Genomic DNA, 13875 nt, shown 5'->3' with positions numbered 1-13875 from the left:
TGAGGAAAATGTCAGAAAAACCGGAAAAGGCGTGATCTACGAACTTTTAAGTTGAAAGGTTCGGGAGTTGTATTTACGCACGGGGAAGGTATTAGCACCCCACGCGTCCGTCCCAAGGGACGGCAGCCTTTAATCGAATGTGAAAACATGACTTTGATTTTTACGTTCCCTTTTATGTCCTTATATCCTTTTTATATTTTTCCTTTTTTGTGGTCGACAAGGGTGTTTCCCTTTGCTCCTACGTATTCCTCAATTTGGGATGAGAAAATCAGACCTACGTAGTTCTTTCCTATCAAGTGATTCTTTTTTTTGCTTAAGTGGTGATCATTTTAAGGCTTTGGACCTTAAAAATGATCCATTTTACTTAGTGAGAAATTGAAATGACAAACTTCAAAAGCCTATTTTTGTGGACGAGCTTGACTAGGCGAGTTGATTTTAGCCTTAATTTCACTTTAGTTATTAGTCAATTCGATTAAGAATGAGAAATCCCAAAGAGAAAACGTCCGATTGATTTTTCGCTTTACTTTACTAAAAAATATTTTTTGATTATTATATTTATTTTTTTACCTCTTTTTGATTTCCAACGTGGTTACGGCACGACCGAACGGTCGGAATTCATTTTAACCGAAGTTAACGGATAATACAATTCAAACGTTCGGTGGAAATTGATTTTATTTTTAAGTTAAGCGAGAAATGACTTAAGTAAAATGGCTTAAGCACGTCAATAGGGGGTATAAAAAGTAAACAAAACGAGAATAAAAATGCACGAAACACAATGTGGACCACCATGGGTGCATAGAATGAATCGAAAAGCTTGGTTCGAGGTACTTACCCGTTGAAGATCGAAGAACGATGAAGAACGAATGAAGAACGTCGAAGAACGGTTGAAACCTTTGCGAAATTCCTCACGGAAAACGTTACGGAAACGTTTCGGAAGCGCCTCGGCTTAGATTTTCTTCACGGAAACAATTTTTCCAAACAAATTCGAAAGAGAGAGAAGTGCCAAAGGGGCTGAACCCTTTTCTTCTTCACTTCCTCCCCTATTTATAGCAAAATAGGGGAGGTGGTTGCCGCCCAGCTCGCCCAGGCGAGCCAGGTTGCTTCCTCCAGAAGCAACAGCCTTCTGGAGGAATATGCTGGAGGGCCCAAGTGGGCCTGGGTGCTATTTGCACCCCCATTTTTACTAAGTACACCCCCTCTGCATTTTTTTGGTGATTCTTTTTTTTGTAAAGTTACGGAAACTTACGAATTTCGTAACGATACTTGTTTTCTTTCCGTAATGTTACGGAACCTTGCGGATTACATAATCATCCCCTTTTTGACTTACGGAATGTTACGGAACCTCACTTAATTATGCAACGATGCTTCCATTTGATTTCCGGTGTGTCACGGAAACTTACGGATTGTGCATCAATATTTTTTTGGTTTTTCGGCATGTCCTGGAATTTCACAAATTGCCTAATGATGGGTGCCAAGCACCTTGCAAGGACCAAAGAAAAGTCGCATGTCATCAAGCAAAGGTCCCCGGACGAAATTAGGGTATGACAGCAAGCGTGCCAGATGAAGCCATTAGACTGAGTCTATTTTCATTTTCCTTGGCTGGAGAAGCCAAGAGGTGGCTCCACTCATTTAAGGGTAATAGTCTAAAAACCTGGGAAGAAGTTGTTGAAAAGTTTCTGAAGAAATATTTTCCAGAGTGAAAGACTGCGGAAGGGAAAGCTGCAATCTCTTTATTTCATCAGTTCCCTAATGAGTCCTTGAGTGAAGCGTTGGAGAGGTTTAGAGGTTTATTGAGAAAGACTCCCACCCATGGGTTCAGGTTCTCTGAGCCAATTCAATTGAATATGTTTATAGATGGGCTGAGACCACAAACCAAGCAACTACTAGATGCTTCAGCAGGGGGAAAAATAAAGCTGAAAACCCCTAAAGAGTCAACTGAGCTAATTGAGAATATGTCAGCCAGCGATCATGCCATTCTGTGCGACAGAGTTCATCAACCCACAAAGAAAAGCTTGTTAGAGCTATCATCACATGATGCTTTATTGGCGCAGAATAAGTTGCTTTCTAGGAAACTTGAGATTTTAACATAAACACTTGGTAAGTTGCCAACTAAACTGTCTATTGGTCAACCTACACATTCTCCTGTTTTGCAGGTTACAAGTTGTACCATCTGTGGTGAGGCTCATGAAACAGGCCAATGTATTCCCATTGAAGAAAACACTCAAGAATTTCACTATATGGGAAATCAACAGAGACAAGGATATACTCAAGGAGGATTCTCAGGCTTCCAGCAGGGTGCTTATAACCAACAAGGACAGTGGAGATCACACCCTGACAATCAATTCAACAAGGACCAGGGTGGACCTTCTAACAGGCCAATCCAACAAGGGCCTAACATCTTTCAGAGGACTACTAAGCTGGAGGAGACTTTGACTCAGTTTATGCAAATAACAATGTCAAATCATAAAAGCATTGAGTCAGCACTGAAAAACCTTGAGGTCCAGGTGGGACAACTGGCCAAGCAGATAGCTGACAAGTCATCCAACAGTTTTGTGGCGAATACAAAAAAGAATCCCAAAGAGGAATGCAAAGCTATGATGACAAGGAGTAAGAGGTTTATGGAGGCGGAGGATAGGGATAGTGTTGTATCCAAGAAGAAAGCTGCTGAAAAGAAAGGTACTGATGAAAAGAAAGATGATGTGAGAGGTGAAAGGAACCAGGAAAAAGAAAAACAAATAATGGTCAAGAAAAAGAATTAAATGACCAAGAAAAAGAAAAAGAAGTAGAAAAATAAAAAGAAAATGAAAAATGAAAAAGATGAAAAAGATGAAAAAAAATAAGAATGAAGAAAGGAATAAAAGTGAACAAGCTAGAGAGAAGAAAAGAGAAAAAGCTATGAATGAAGGTGCGAAAGTACCATATCCTGTGGTATCTTCCAAGAAGGAGAAGGACCGCCATTTGGTGAGATTCTTAGATATTTTCAGGAAATTGGAAATAACCATGCCCTTTGGAGAAGCTTTACAGCAAATGTCACTCTACTCCAAGTTTTTAAAGGATATGTTAACAAGGAAACACAAGTATATTCACCAGGAAAACATTGTTGTGGAAGGAAATTGTAGTGTTGTGATTCAAAAGATCCTTCCACCTAAGCATAAAGACCCTGGGAGTGTAACCATTATTTGTTCAATTGGAGAAGTCACTGTGGGAAAAGCTCTTATTGATCTGGGAGCCAGTATTAACTTAATGCCACTCTCCATGTGCAGAAGGTTGGGAGAGTTGGAGATCATGCCCACTATGATGACTTTACAACTTGCTAACCGCTCCATTACCTGATCATATGGAGTAATTGAAGATGTGCTGGTCAGAGTAAAACATTTTATCTTCCCGGAAGACTTTGTGGTAATGCATATCTATGAAGATAATGACATTCCTGTAATATTGGGAAGGCCATTCATGTTAACTGCGAGCTGCATAGTTGATATGGGGAGAAAAAAGCTGGAGTTGGACTTTGAAGATCAGAAAATTGATTTTGATTTATTTGTTGAAGACAAGCCTGCTCCAGAACAAAATGTTTGCTTACAGGTAATGGAAGTGGGTAAGGAGGTTCTGGAAGTAAGAACCAAAACGTGATTTCGCCCATTGAGGTAAAAGCGTCGAGCTAATGACGTTAAAGAAGCACTTCCAGGGAGGCAACCCAGTTCTAATTTTTGCTATTCTGTTCTTGTTTATGCATTGTATAATGTGGAACTTGCTTCATAATCAGTACATTGGGGTATATCAGTGTGTTTTTGAATGATAGATATAAGGGTTTCAATTTCTTGAATGCATTGCATAAACATCTCTTCAGCGTCATAATGAACATATCGTTCCTGCATTTGTCCGTTATCATATTCCAGCATCGCATTTTGCAAGAGTCATTGCATCATCATGCATATGTGTTCAACAAACTTTTTTGATCTACAAATTGCATACTAATTGTTTTCATGTTTGCTCATGCGTGACCCTTGCGTTTTCCCTTGCAAGACAAAAACAAAAAAAGAAAGCGCGAAAATTCACGTTGCATTCTTAGTTGCATGTGTTAGGTACCATGAGCCAACCATGTTTGGATCATAAACCCATTTCTAAAAAAAAAACACAAACAACAAAACAAAATGATTGAACATGGTACCTAATGCATGTTTAAGTAAGAAAGGATGTTTCTTCGGGCATCTCAATCTCATAATTACATTTTCCATACATTGCATGCATATTCCCGAGTCTTTCATCCCTATGAATTATTGATGAAGTATTGGCGATCAAAATTGCCATTTCCTGGGTTATGGGGTTGAACCAAGCTCGTGCTTTTACGAAAAGGTTCATCGAGTCAAGTTGAAGTATGGAAGTACCCATCTTGAAAAAAATTGGGGCAAAAGATCGTGTTACATCGCTGCTTCGTCTACTGCCAAACACATTTAGGGCTGCAGATGTCCCTGTTACTTCCAGTTTCACCTTGACAAAGATGTCATGGACCATGTTGAAAATCTAAATTGATTCAACCCCATGTCCTGCGTAAAAATTCGCAATACTTCAACTATGCATCATTTGCATACATCCATACTTTTCATTGGTTGCATTGCTCATTACATTCTTTCCTTGAAAATAAAATAAAAAAGGAGAACTTAATCATTGTTATAAAAAAGAAAAAAAAAATGCTTTACGGTGCCCTTACCGAACCCGTGCTAGAGCTAGAGTAATCGGTAAAGAGGAGGAGGTACAAGAGTAGATGGAGGCCGACATGGAGGCCATGAAAGAGCAAATGGCCGCAATGATGGAGGCCATGATGAGCGTGAAGAAGATAATGGAGGCCAATGCGGTTGCAACTACTGCTACCAGCGTTGTTGCTAAGGTGAACCCGACGTCCCCATCCGGCATCAACCAAATGAATCATCCAACCTCAGATATGGTAGGCAAAGATTTGGGAAGTACGGGCGGCCCCCATGATGTGCAAATTCAAAACGAGCACGCCTTCCCGCCATATGGCTTGCCTCTCAACTATACGCCACCCAATGTGGCGTACACTCCCAATAAGAATGTCAATAACCCCACTCCTATACCCATTGAGAGCCAACAACCCCAAACTGATCATGCACATGTCTCCTAAACCGTGGGGGAGACACATGAAATTCCCCATCACAATCTAGCCTACTTCGAGCCTTGGCTCGGATATGCCACTGAAGGGCAAGCAGTTGGTGGTATACCCCTTGAAAACACTTCAGAAGGCCCTCAGTATCACCCACAACTACACCTCTTGCATTCCACGACAAGTAAAAACCCTCATGCTATGGCAGAAATGGGAAAGCTGGATCATCTAGATGAAAGGCTCAGGGCCATTGAAGGAGGTGAAGATTATTCCTTTGCTAACCTAGAAGAGTTGCTCCCAATACCCAATATCATCACCCCTCTCAAGTTCAAGGTGCTGGACTTTGACAAGTACAAGGGGATTACTTGCCCCAAGAACCATCTAAAGATGTATTTTCGGAAGATGGGGGCATACGCAAAAGATGAGGAATTGTTGATACATTCCTTCCAAGAAAGTCTTACTGGGGTAGCTGTTACCTGGTACACCAACCTGGAACCTTCTCGAGTCCACTCTTGGAAGGACCTAATGTTTGCCTTCGTTAGGCAGTATCAGTACAATTTTGATATGGTTCCGGATAGGATGCAACAATAGAACATGTGCAAAAAGGGGCACAGATTTTTCAAAGAATACGCCCAAAGGTGGAGAGACCTGGTAGCTCAAGTAGCGCCCCCAATAACAGAGAAAGAGATTATCACAATGATAGTAGACACGTTACCAGTGTTCTATTATGGAAATGGTGGGTTACGCACCTTCAAAGCTTTGTGGATTTGGTCTTTGCCAGTGAAAGGATCGATGTGGGTCTGAAAAGAGGCAAATTTAGTCATCCTGCTTCGACGAATGAGAAAACTGGGGCAAATGAAGAGGGTGAGGATGAAGTAGAAGCCCATGCTGTGACTGCCATTCCAATACAGCCAAGTTTCCCACCAACCCAACAATGTCATTACTCAGCCAATAACAAACCTTCTCCTTACCCACTGCTCAGTTATCCACAAAGGCCATCCCTAAATCAACCACAAAGTCTGTCTACCGCACTTCCAATGACAAACACCACCTTTAGCGTAAACCAAAACACCAACCAAGAAATGAATTTTGCAGCGAGAAAGCCTTAGAATTCACCCCAATTCCAGTGTCCTATGCTGACTTGCTCCTATATCTACTTGATAATTCAATGGTAGCCATAACCCCAACCAAGGTTCATCAACCTCCATTTCTCCGAGAATACAACTCGAACGCAACGTGTGCTTGTCATGGAGAATCCCCGGGGCATTCCATTGAGCATTGTAGGGGCCTGAAGCGTAAGGTGCAAGGTCTAATTGATGCGGGCTGGCTGAAATTTGAGGAGAATCACGTGTAAATCCTGACATTGACAAAAGATGCCACACATGGGACAATTTTGAAAGCTGTTGGAGATATCTCTAATGACTCATCAGGATTTTCAAGTTTGTACCATTATTGTAAACCACAGTTACAATGTTAAATGAAATGGATAAAGTTGATATCTTTGTCCCTCATCCTCTCACAAACGCATCTTTGCTTATTCAACTTTCACCGGAATGTGGGTGCAAGCCATTGGTCTGTTTGCTCAAGCAACCTGTGCTCCTGAGTTTGGACTTCCAAGACCGTTCAATCAGAGATTACTCGTCTTGCACGTTGGTGGGGGTGCCGTAAAACAACGAGTAAAGTTCAAAACCAATAAGTTTCAAAAAAAAAAAAGAGTTAAAAAAAAAAGAAGCATTTGATTGACTGTGTTTTCAAGACGTCCATGTGACCTCATTTTATCATTCCGGAAAGTTTGTCTTTTTAGAGAGAAGTGAGTTATCAAGAATAGGATGTTGGATAAATGGCCTCAGTTACCTTAAGAAAAAGGGGGGTTGAATTAAGATATGAAGATTATTCCCCAATTAAACTTTCTCTCTCTTTTCGGATTAACGATGCACACAGGGACAACCCTTCCCTTGTGTTCAAGAATCCCCTACAACAAGAGACCCACGGTCTCTTAATCCCTTTTCAGAAATAAGAAGAAGAGAAGAAGAGGTATCTCTTAAAAGAGATGGATTGTACAATGAAGATCAATCAAAATTCTTTATTGAATATGCAAGTGGTTGACCAAGGAATCTTTTGAGGGGATAAAGACATTTCAGTTTAGAAAACTCTTAATCTTTTGAGAGGATAAAACATTTTGGACAATGAAAACTCTCTTTAAAATTCATGTTTCCAAGTCACATATAAATAGACCTTTGATGGCCATTCATAAAACATTTGATAGATGTGACTCTTGGAAATTATTTTATGAAAATCAAGATATATGATCAATTATCATCCATGTGTAATCAATTACACGTTATAAATTTTGAATTCAAATTTCTAGTGACTGTGATAAACATTTTCAACTGCCGGTAATCGATTACCATAGAGAAAATCTCAATTTGAAATGATAGAATTCTTTGGTCAAACCTTTTGTATTTTCAATTTGGAAACTTCTTCCTAAAGATTCTAGAGATCAACTTGATCATATATCTTGATTTTCTTGGATTCTTGTCTTGAGTAAAACTTATAAGCACTTGATCCTTTAGCATCATCAAGACATCAAAACATCTTGCTTCTACATAGGAGTCATTTGACTTAATCCATCAACTGAAAGATCCTTCAACTATTTCTCGTCCTTGGAAAATTCTTTTTGCAAGAATCAACTGCATCTTTCATTCTTCCTCACTGCGAGGTTGTGAAAACAAGACAACAATTGGTACCTCTAAGCCCTACACTGGGGCAATGAAAGGCCCCATGCATAAACCTTAAACGAATCTAGGGGCAGATTAGAAGTTCTCACCCAATAGGTTCCTTGCTACAAGGTCATGACGAAAGACAACAATTGGTACCTCTAAGCCCTACGCTGGGGCAATGAAAGGCCCCATGCATAAACCTTAAACGAACCTAGGGGCAGATTAGAAGTTCTCACCCAATAGGTTCCTTGCTACAAGGTCATGACGAAAGACAACAATTGTACCTCAAAGCCCTACACTGGGGCAATGAAAGGCCCCATGCATAAACCTCAAACGAACCTAGGGGCAGATTAGAAGTTCTCACCCAATAGGTTCCTTGCTACAAGGTCATGACGAAAGACAACGATTGTACCTCAAAGCCTTACACTGGGGCAACGAAAGGCACCCTGCAAAAACCTCAAATGAACCTAGGGGCAGATTAGAAGTTCTCATCCAATAGGTTCCTTGCTACAAGGTCATGATGAGAGACAGCGATTGTACCTCAAAGCCTTACACTGGGGCAATGAAAGGCACCATGCAAAAACCTCAAGCGAACCTAGAGGCAGATTAGAAGTTTTCACCCAATAGGTTCCCAGCTACGAGGTCATGATGAAAGATAACAATTGGTACCTCAAAGCCTTACGCTGGGGCAATGAGGGGCATCATGCATAAGCCTTAAGTGAACTTAAGGGCAGATCAAAAGTTCTCACCCGTCGATGTTTTTAAACAAGAAAAAAAAAAGGAGACAAGCCCTGGAATTTCAATAGATTGATTAAACGTCAAACGGCTCCATTGCCGTCACTCCAAAATGGTCAAGTGACTAAATCTAACAGAACATACACTCTGAGGGAGTTCCCGGAGAGATTTGCAAAAAGATAGGATGAGGTTGCATGAATTATCACCTCTTTCAAAAGGACAGTTAATCTGTGTTTTCCAAAAAAAATAAATCAAAATCAAAATCACAAAATAGGGAAAGAATGTCATGAACATTGTACAACTTTCCATTGCATTGCATTGTTTCATATGAGGTCAGCGTTACCAAATTTCACAACAAAGGTTGCATGCGTCTGCATCCCTAAATATCATGTTAACTGCATAGATTTCCTACATCTCGTGTCCAATACCGGCCCTCTCGATGAGTCGATCTCTTGCTTTCTCATAAAGGTGGACCCTTGGGTACTAGTACCTATCACCTTTAGAGGACCATATGTCCTCGCCTGTAGAGGGTTGCACCCCCTCGCCTTTAGAGGGCTACGCGTCCTTGTTTTCAGTGTGCTCCATATCCACACCTTAAGAGAATATAAGGTCCTTTGCCCTTAGATGCTTTACCGAGACTTGCGCTCCCGGTTAAGGGGCCAGTAGTTTCCTTTTATCAGTTCCTGGGCCACCCCCTGATAATAGAGGGCGACCAACTGTGCGAGCACATCCAGAGAGGGAGGCTATCATGCATCTACTATGCATACTGGGGCAAGATTTCACCCGTGCCGGTGCAAAAAGACGAGTGTGGATCATGCGCACCAACATGACCACTTTTACATGGATATGGATGACGTTGCTATTTAGTAACATTCTGCCCGACGACCACAATGCCAATCTCCCCTGCAGATGTATCGGTTGGTTTGTGCCGTCATGACATAGGTAAGTATGCACATGGTTCAATTAATTTATGATGTCATCTATTGTTTGCAGGGATCGCGCCCACAAGATGCCCAGTGGGCCTGAAGAAGTCCAACAGGACCTTGGGGTTTCCAGCTCTGGTTACGGGCCTCTGTCAGTCCTACAGGGTGCCCGTTCCCCCAGTGAGGTCATGCCATCGTGACATAGGTAAGTATACATATGGTTCAACTGATTTCTGATACCATCTATTGTTTGCAGGAATCGCACCCACAAAGACACCCAGTGGACCCGGAGAAGTCCAACAGGGCCCTAGGGTTTCCAGCTCTGGTTACGGGCCTCTGTAGTCCTACAGGGTGCCCGTTCCCCCCGGCAAGGTCACGTCATCATAGGTAAGTATGCACCTCGCTCAACTGATTTTTGATTTCATCTATTGTTTGTAGGGATCACGCCTGCAAGACACCCAGTGGACCCGAAGAAGTCCAACAGGGTCTTGGAGTTGTCAAGCTCTAATTTCGGGTCTCTGTCAGTTCTACGGAGTACCTGTCACCTCCAGCAAGGGCATCAGGCCCCCTACTAATCGAGCTTTCATCAAGAAGTACTACACTCCCAGGCAGGCGCAAGGCGAAACACCACAACAGCCTGGGGATGGTCGGTAGCGGGCAACAGACGCACTGCCACCACCTCTAGAGTTCACCTCAGCTCATCCACAAAAAGGTTAGAGCGTTGCTTACGACACACGGCCGACCAATAGGCGACCAAGCCCGAAGCCAAAGGTAAGCAAAGTACTAGGTCCGTGACCGACAAGTCATCACGCGTCCAGCTCAAGACATTAAAGAAGCGCTACTAGGAGGCAACCTAGTACCTTTTAAATCTCTGCTTGTTATTTGATCACTTTTTGTTTCTCAAGTCATAGCAGGACACACCTAGTTGGTCATGATCCTAGGAATTTAAATAAAACAAGCCCAAGCTCGGAAGGTAGTCATACCTCACAAAAAATATATATGTGTATGTTTAGGTAGAAAGATACCTTGGATATGCATGTATGTAGCAAAAATACTTCACAAAATATATATATGTATGTTTAGGTAGCAATATACCTTGGATATGAATGTATATAGCAAAAATATCTCACAAAACATATATATGTATGTTTAGGTAGCAAGATACCTTGGACACGCATGTATATGGCAAAATACCTCACAAAATATATGTATGTTTAGGTAGCAAAATACCTCATGGAAAAAAAGAGAGCAAAAAGAGAGCGAGCAAGAAAAGAATAAGAAGGAAGAAAAAAAAATAATAAAGGTTGTCTAGCTAAAAAACGACATGCTTGTGAAAAGAGATAACTTCCAGCTTTTCTTTGAAAAATTCACTAATCATAACCAGTTTTTGAAAAAATGTGTATACACCTGAAGGGTGAGTGCTGTGAAAATTTTCCCGAACGCCCAAAATGGACTCGGATGAATGCATGAATTGATAAAAAAAAAAACATATTTTGGAAACACTAGGTTGACTTAAGTAGGGAAAATGAATCCTGAGCCCTAGTGTCACATGACCATAAAAACTTGATGCTTGAGTGTCCACATGGGTGCATGCATGACCAGTTTTGCATAAAATTTCCTAATCATCATTTGTTGCATGTGTATCATGGGAATAATGTGGGGACATCCCCTTTATCCCCGAACCGCTGGCCAAATCCTGACATGTATCATGACCAGCCGTTCTACAAGCCTTGAGCCAAAATCCTAACTCACCATAATCCTTACCCTCGGAAGAAAACACAAAGAGAAGGAAAATTCCCAATCCCAGAAAGGGAGAAGACACAAAAAAAAAGAGAAAATTCCCAAACCAAGAAAGGGAGAAGACACAAAATAGAAAGAAAATTCCCAATGAAAGAGTGGGAGAAAGCAAAAAAAGAAAGAAAAATTCTCGATCAAGGATCGGAAGAAAAAGAAACATCCAGAAAGGTCTTCGGTCCAGACAATATCTGAACAATACAGAATTGTCACCAAGTAAACAAAATAGAAAGGAAACCACGACCCAAAGTGGCCCTCTCCCTTTGATTGTTGACCAAAATCCTGTGCGCTAGCGACTTTCTCGCCAAGCACTAAACAAAAACAGAAAAGGAAAAGGCAAAAACACTCAAAGCCAAATTCCCCACCTAAAAACCATTCCCAAAATAAGTCCTATTGATCCATGATCACACATGTAATCTTTGATTTGATAGGAAATGATTTGCAAAATCAAGTCATGACATATCTACGGTTCGGAATTAGGATGAAACACTTACCTGTGTGAGATTGATACACTTTGAGTGATTTTCTCCTATCTTTGTTGCACCCAGTGTTTCTTCTAAATGGTCGTTTAGAAATGAAATGCTAACATCCAAAATCTCATTTACGGTTATGAGAAAATTGCATCAACATACTCTTCTTCCCCGATAGACACATTGTTCTTCATCTAGAAAGCATATGTTGCTCTGATCAGTTGGAAGTTTTGTCTCTTTACTAAAGCATGTTTGCATTTTGGTGAAGAAAACACCGAGACTATTTTTAGTCTCACAGTTATCAAGAACTACGTAGGTCTGAGTTCCTCATCACAAATTGAGGATACGTAGGAGCAAAAGCCCTGCTTTTGTCGACCACCCCACTTTTTGTTACCGTGTCCCAAGAGACCGGTGGCATGCGGAGCCACATGACCGTGGGATCCCCAGATTCATGTTCTTTTATGTTTCATCCTTTATCATTTACATGACTTGAGGGACTAACGTTTGTTTTTTGATGTCGCGATTGTCATTTGTTTTGTGCATATATTTTGTTTGGACTATTGCGTTAGTGCTTACTTCGTTGTTGTCAATAGTGTTTGTTGAAATTCCGGAACCGTGTAGAGTTTTTCATTTAGGAACGTCGTCCTAAAAATAAAATGAACCAAAAATCCTAATAAAAAGAAAGAAGCGTTGTGAATAAAATGTCTGCGTATATAAAGAAAAAGGAAAGTGTGTATAGAAGGATTCTTGTGTGTAAATGATGCGTGGAAAAGAATTCTTGTGTGTGTGAGCAACGAGTGTATATGAAGAAACTTTTGTGTGAACTATAAGTGTGTGTTGGGAAAAATGAAAAATCTTTGAATGTAAATAGGGTTTGTATATAGACCGTGTGACGTAAAGAGAAGAGTTCTAATGCGTGTACAGAAAAAGTTTGTCATGTATAAGAATGTAGATGTACAAAGAAAAGTTTTCCTCATAAAGGACCACAGGTGTATATATTTGTGAATATATAAAGATGAAACAAAAAGGAAAAAGAAAGAAAGACCGCGAAGGTTGACATGTTATAGTTAAGAAGTATAAATAATTCGTAAAGAGCAAACGTATCTTCTAGAAACAAGGGATTGATGCTAAGATATTTTCCGGAATAAACCGAGATGAGAATGGATGAATTCATTAAACTGATGAAAGAACATAATTTGGAAACATTGGGTCTGTTTGTGTAAATTCCCAACCGTAGTATCACAATGCCACAAACGGGATGCTTGAGTGCCGACTTGGCTATAACCATGACTAATTTTGCACGTTGTTTTCAAATCATCATTGTCACGCGTGCCTTATGGAACAATATGGAAGCTCGGCCCGAAATCGACACCTTGACACCCAAATTTGTTTCACCCCAGATATCAAGATTGGGTTCCCACAATAAAAGACCCCATTGAAACACAACCTTAGACTTTTTGAACCTTGGCCTATAAAAAAGAATCCTCATTCCTTCCCCGAAGCAAAGGACAGCGGAATCTCCTCAAGGGAGAGCGAATAGAATGCTAAAACCCGATTTCCCCAAGAAAGGGACGGGAAAGGAGAAGTGAAAAGAAAGAAAAGGAAGAAATGGAAAGAAAGAAAAAGAAAAAAAGATGAAAATAAAGAAAAGAACAAAAAGAAGAGGAAAGATTCCCGTTCGAAGGTCGAAGGGAAGTGAAAAGGGAAAAGAAGCAATTCTCGTTAATGAAAGAAAGAAGACAGAAATTCTTCAAGCCAGATTGCCACTCGAAATCATTCTCGACTGGCAATATCCCACCCCACATGAGCAAAGAGGAAAAGACCGAAACACCCAGCTTCCTCTCCAAAAACACCACCCTCGAGAAAATCCTATTGGTCCGTGATCGTACGTTTGATCTTTGATTCGATAGGAAGTCGTGTGGAAAATAGAGTCATGGTGCAGTTATGGTTTGGGAATAGGATAAAACACTTGCCTTGTGAGTTTTATACACTATGAGTGATTTATTTTCAGCTTAGCCCGATGTTTCCCCTGCATGTTCATTTAAAAGCTAAAAGTTGACATCCTACCCTTCATTCTCGATTACAAGGAAGATTACCCTTAGCACAAGTATATT

Source organism: Glycine max, chromosome 7 (assembly GCF_000004515.6).
Source record: "Glycine max cultivar Williams 82 chromosome 7, Glycine_max_v4.0, whole genome shotgun sequence".
In the NCBI taxonomy this organism is placed as follows: Eukaryota; Viridiplantae; Streptophyta; class Magnoliopsida; order Fabales; family Fabaceae; genus Glycine; species Glycine max.
Note: the sequence above shows the minus strand (reverse complement) of the source record.